Raw genomic sequence first — 6,857 nt, 5'->3', positions numbered from 1 at the left:
TGTTCCTGTCCATGACAGGAGGCTTGGAACTAGGTAATCCTTCAAGTCCCTACAACCCAAACTATTCCATCACTCTGCAAATATTCATTCTTTAAAAATCACCATGAAATACGACATTTTGAATGAGGTTCTAGCCTTGGAAGAGGGTGGCATCAATTTCCATGTATTAAAAGGAATTGCATACACTACGCAGCTGTTGTACCTAATCCTTAACAAGCAGTGAAGCTAATTAGCCTTGGCACAGCAACACACTGACATTGCCACGTTGCTTGGGTTCTGTCAGAGTAGCTCAGGTATCTCCACAGAACTGCACAGCTCAATGCAGGCATACACAACGGGAATCAAATTCTCACTTCCCATACTCCACTGCTTAGATAATGCCAACTCAGAAATCAAATAATGTCACTAATTAAAGGAGCATTTTTAGCAGAAAGGAAAGTCATGCTACAGATTGCAGCTGAGTAGGGATGGGAAAGAAAAGATGAGGGCACAAACCTGAGAAATAAAATGTGAAAAAGAATGTACCAAAGTAATGTTTATCATTTGAGATTCTTGTTCTATCATACAGGTCAATATAATAATTTAAATCAAAAATATAAAATTTCAGGCAATATAGTGCATCCTGCAACTACCATGGGGATGAACAACATTCCAGGTGGTTGAGACAAAAAAGGCCTATAATCTTAAATATTGCTTCTCGTTAAAAATAATTTTTTACTCTGAAACTCACTGAAAAATACCTTTTTCTTACATATCATTTACATACTTTCTGGAATTTGGCCTCACTTTAGAATACGCAATGAGCAAAAATTACACAGAAGCATGATGACTCTTTGTAATAAAAAAAATTAAATTATCACCTACACTTATATTAGATATTTTTAACTCTACCTATTTTATGTCTACACAACAGCTAAATGTTTTTCCAGTGATACTATCCCAGATAAATCTTCACAATACTACTAATGTTTTTGCAATACTGCTAATGTTTTAACTGGACTATGTAGTCTAGACGTTTCCTGAACATGGTCCCTTAAGTTCCAAGTGCACATGGGTATGTTAATACTAAGCTTGAATAATGAAGTTTTATTCCTCTCACCCCAAACCGAGGAGTGCATTTCTTTCTAGTATTCTATGTTGATTTCAATGGCACGTGGAAAATATTCAAACTGGGAGCAGTAATTCATTTAATTTGTCCTTTACTCTAAGCAAGCGGGATTTCAGCAAGTCTGACCGGCAATGTGCTGTCTGAATCCAATGCATAAGATGACTACGCCTAATTTGTCTCAAAAGATTTTTGAAACAGCTGCCAAGGCAACCTGAAAAGACTTGTGGCTTTTAAAGTCTCATGTGGAGGGGGCAGGTACCAGCAGCTGCAAATTACCACAGGCAAGCAGTCAAATCCCACTTTTAGGATTTGGTCCAATCTTGGACCATCAGTAAGTGATTTTTGGGTGGATAAAAGGCTCAGTAGAGCTCACCTGGCATAAAGCAAAGGGAAGTGGTAGAAGCAGATTGACACAAACCCTTCCATTCCTACATTACATTGAGCACTTGTGCTCAAGGTTAATGGCTTGTACTGTCCTGGATCACACTGAATGAAACACCCCCTGGTTTACTGAGGAAAGGCCTTTGAATAATTATCTGACTGTTTATGCTATTAGATTGACACCACAAAATAACTTGCAGAAGCTGGTTTTCCTCTGGTTCTGTATTTTGTCACCATAGGTAACATGGAAAAAAAATGGAAGGCTTTCCATGGAGCAGGTCATCAAAATTCCTCCCTGTCTTTTATCTTGATCTTCTTCTTTTTGGCCTGAATTCTTTTTGAGTAATGTGTCACAGAGCTTCTGGCAACATTATACGTGCCATTGTGTTACAACCAAAATAAGTCAAGCCTTTCAGGCAGTAATCAATTGTTTTCCCTTTGTAAAAGCAATCAGAAAATCTTGACTCACAAAATGAAATTAATGGGACTGCTTTAGAAATCCAAGTAATTTTAACAAGACCCAGCTTCCACTTTAGTGTCAGAAATTGTGAATGGAAAGAGGGAAAAAAATCTAAACTGATTAAAATATGTGCTCTTGTAGGAGGAAAACCAACTGAAATAGACACCTTGGTTGAAGGTGCAATATCTATATAATTCTGTACTGTTGCATAGGAGGAAGTCATACCCCTGTCAACATTTTTTTTTTTAATGTTCTTACATCTCACAGATTTTGACCAAAGCTGCTGCTACTCAAGGTCTGTTTTTAGAAAAATGTTTCTGTGTCAGAGCTTGGTGGGGGAGATGCTTTTAAACTCTCTTTGTGTGTGTGTGTGTGTGTGTGTGTGTCTGTTTGAAAGGCTGTTATCAGCATGTCAGGGTGTGTGGCTTTGGCGTCGTCTGGCTGTGAAGCTACACAATGCATCCTATGTAAGATTTGCAAGGTGATCTCGGTTTAAACCAAGCCCTTCATACCTACAATCAAGGGTGACAGGTAGAGGGAATTTTCAACTAATTCATTATTTCTTTTCCCTGCAATTCAAACTCAGCATGGTATCACTGTATCAACTCAAGCTATTCCACTTCCCTTTTAACAAATATTTTTAAATTGAAAGGCGCTGATAAATATTTCAAAATTATTTCCTTTGCCCAGAAACACGACAGCAACCAGAATAATGGATAACTCAGTGTTAATAAATATTTGGTATACATTTAAGATAAACACCTTAAGCTAAGTATGAGTAAATGCTACTTTTTCTTTACTTAATCAAAATAAGAATTAGGTAATCTCATTAAGGAAGCTGCTTAGATGTTTGATACTCTCATAGGCATATTTATTTGTCTTCTTTGAGGTATATTTTGTGGAGGAAAAGTTCAAGATGCAGTTCTAGCTGTCTCTTCTTGTGTGGCCTTGTAATTTCTTTTATCTTGTGATCTGATGTTTGCAAAACTTACATTTTGTAAACTGGCCAGGCTTCATGGTCCCCCAAAAAAGAAGTTGAGGATGTGCATATCTTTGGTGAGAGGGTACAAATTCCCTCCCTCTACTGTTGCTCCCAAATGAAATCTTTGGAGGAAAATATCTACATATAATTATGTTACATATAGCTATATACACACATAAGGAATATACAAAATAGGTGGATCTTAATCTCTGATTTTGGCAAATTCTGACCGAAGTGAACAAAAACTCCAGGATTTTTTGATAAGGCATTATTTCATTATTTATCTTGTCAGATGGATATTTTCAGCTGCAGCTCTGATATGCTGACATCTCATGAGGCTGCTGCTGCTAAATGTACCCCCGTGGACTGAAATAATCCATAGTGTAATGTCCGTACCGCTTAGAATGCCGACATGATTCCTCACAGAATTTTAGATTAAAACACATTAATAGTCTTAGAAAATAGCCAGTCATGGCTCTGGGCAGCCTTTGCTGAAGCAGTTTTGACCATATGAATTCAGATTATGCCATGTGATTTACCCTCTGGGATAGGTAAAACATTGTCATGATCTATTTTATTATCCTCTGTATACCTCATATATTTTCCATAGAGGACCATTTATTTAAATGCAGGTTATTATGTATGAGTTTTATGATTTGTGAAAAATTTAATTTCTTAAAAGTAAAAATTCCCCAGAAAGAGTTTAAGAATACATTTTAATTTCAATAAAGAGAATTCTCACAGGAATTTTATTAGAGATATATTGAGCTCTATATTGTAAATCTTAAAATATGGCATTTGCTTTTGGCCTAGAATGGTGCACCTTGGTAAAAAAAAAAAATATAAAGAAACTAACAATGAAAATTAATTATTATTTTTGTCTCATATTTAGTCAAAAATTTTCCTTCTTCTATGTAGTTTTTCTACCATAGCTTCAATTGGATTTTGCTAAACATCCCAGTATCTTAACACAAATTTTTTATAGAAGTCTCTCCAATCATTTATCATTATAAATCTCTCAAAAGATTCATATATAAAATCTGGTTTTCCTTATAATTTAAATTACCACCTAAGATGACAATCTTCCAATTTGTGACTCTGACTTAGTATACAGGACAAATACTTAATCATGTAGCTGACTAAAACAGTATGGAATATCTCTGAATTTTAAAGGTATCTTGGTGTATTCACAAATGCATAGAAAAAGCATCCTGTCTTTACCTATTGCTTTGATTTAAAAATGTTAATGTAATATTTTATTGACCTGAAACACAAATAAAAGACCATGTGTGCCTCATATCCTTAGTGCACACCTCATATCCTGTTCTTATGTATTGCTTTCTACAGTTCACATTCATTTAGAATTTAGTGTATTATAAATTATACTGAGAAAATAAATAGAACAGGTCAGTATCAAATATATGATCCATGTGGTGTATCTGTGCATGAAGAAGTGTTAAATCAAAGCTCTGACAGCAATCATTTCAAGGCATCTGTGAACATTGTTCTGGGTATCAGACACAGCAAAATATTTTTTTCCTGAAAGCCCCTACTCTGACCTCCAGGCCTTGTTTTTGAAAAAAAAAACCCAATCAATTTCATTATATTGTATACTAATATGAATAAAATTTTAGAATTTTAACAAACGGTCCAAACTGAAGAAAATCCTAAGTGTTTGTCAGACTGGCATTTTTCCTATGCATCTTACTCCTGCTTATAGATAACTTTATACTCAAAAATTAATACAGACTTAACTGCAAACTATATATAACACATACAACCACAATTCATTTATCTATTTATGGCATATATGTATGTAGATATCTATATGCATACACACACACACACACACACACACACATATATATATATATATATATATATATGCATACATATAGGGATGCACACAAATATATACATATTTTTCACTTTAAAATTCTAACACAGTGTTTTACACTTGCATTAATAACCATTTAATATATCTCACAGCTGCTCTGCCGTTAAGATTTAGCTCAATGTGAAGATTATTTTAGGCAAACATGGAGGAAAAAAGATAGAAATGTGTGTAACAGTACAGTCTGTTATCAAAAAAAAAAAAGTCTAATTTAAGACACATAAATAGTTAAATAAATTCAATTTGAAGATTATTAAAAGTTAACAGAAGACATTTACCAAATGGATTGAGCCAACAAAAAAATATCATCCTCTATGATCCTGCATAAGTTTAAGTGTCTTTATATTCTTCATTTCAGTCTGGAGAAAATGTAGGAAGGAAACTAACCCTAAATTTAGGATTTGTAGTCAGAAATAAATCAGAAAAATTCTTGAGGATCTCTAAATTACTTAGAAATGCCCAGGAAAGAGATACCAGAGCTACTGTGAAGTCTTTAAATATGCCAAGTACATGCTTAAAACAGATAAAAGGCAAAAGGGATTATAGAAATTGTTTGGGGGGGAAACCCTTGTAATAAAAAATGGTATCAGCAAACTGCTTTTATCTATGTCACTTTGCTTCTGTCTTGAATACTAGTTGTAGTTCTGATCACCTCCTCTCTAACAGCACATCTTAGAAAAAAGGTAGAGTAGAGAGAATTGTGACAAGGATGATCAAAGATGGTGTATAAAAGATGAACATAAAATCATTGAATATTCAAAAGCTTGAATAAAGAATATTTGCTCACAACTTCTGACAACAAAGGACCAAAAAGGAAACCAAATGAAATATTCAAACACTGTTTACTACATGCATAATAATATCCTTTTTCATGAGTGTGGAACTCATAGACTCTGGATGACAACAAAGAAGTATAAATGGATAAGTGGTTCATTGTGAATGCAATACTTGCTCTCAGGAAGCCTTTATCGTGCATTTCTGAAAGTGGCAAAAGTCTGCTTAGGAGTTTTCCATGTCTACTTGCTTTCTGCTTAAATTTTTTAATGTTTCCAGTGGACATATCAGAGACAGACCCTGAAATAAATGATTCCATCTCATAAGTCCTAATATGTAGAGATTTTTTTCCATATGATGTTTAATAACGCAAAAATACACATCAATATTCTATGAAATAACCATTTGAGAAAACACCATTGTCTTTCTGGTACCTCTTATGAAGATGATTTTTTATTAACATTTTCTTTTGAATCAATTTACCTTTGAATTAAAATTTAAAAAAAAAATAAATAAATTTTGAATTCAAATAAAATAGGTATGTAACATTTTGGAAGACCAGCACATGTCTAAAGAAGTCAATTAAATTTGATGTTCTAACTCCAAAAAATTATGTCCACCTTTTAAAACCAGAAATTCAAATGTGGATGCAGATAAACTGCATGTTAAAAAAAGACATGAGAAGGCAATGTTTCAGTGAGAAGTTATTTGAAAAAGTTTTGATCAGTTTTTTATTTAATTTTCTTTTGATAAGTTCTTCAATAAATATAATTAAATATAGATTTTCTTAAATAAATTTGCATCGAGATTTCATCTAGGAGTTTAAAACTGATTCTCTTTTAATTTCTTTCAGAGAACTTCTTAAGGAAAAAAAACCCTCATCAATTAAATTGTTCATGAAATCTGAAGTTAACAGAGAGTTGAACATTAATATTATGCATGTGGAATTAATTAAAGAAGATTCCCAGGTAAAACATGAACAGAAAAAAGAAGAAAAACCTTATTTCCCATTCCATGCAACCTAACCTTGGTCCATTATTTTTGGAAGATGGTGAGGGGCAATGAATAGGAAGCCTTTCGATAAAAAATATTTTAATTTTGTTTGGAAAGGAGGTCTGTGTAAAAGACTGCATGAATGGAAGAAGCAATTGTATAACTTTTTATGTTTATGGGTAGCAAAGTGATGACATTTTCGTGAATGCAGAAAAATATCTCAAGAATTCCAGTGGAAACATACTCTAATGACATAATTGAATTA

This window comes from Cyanistes caeruleus, chromosome 3, assembly GCF_971803275.1.
Source record: "Cyanistes caeruleus chromosome 3, bCyaCae1.hap1.1, whole genome shotgun sequence".
In the NCBI taxonomy this organism is placed as follows: domain Eukaryota; kingdom Metazoa; phylum Chordata; class Aves; order Passeriformes; family Paridae; genus Cyanistes; species Cyanistes caeruleus.
The sequence above is the reverse complement of the archived record's forward strand: the minus strand, read 5'-3'. Positions refer to the sequence as shown.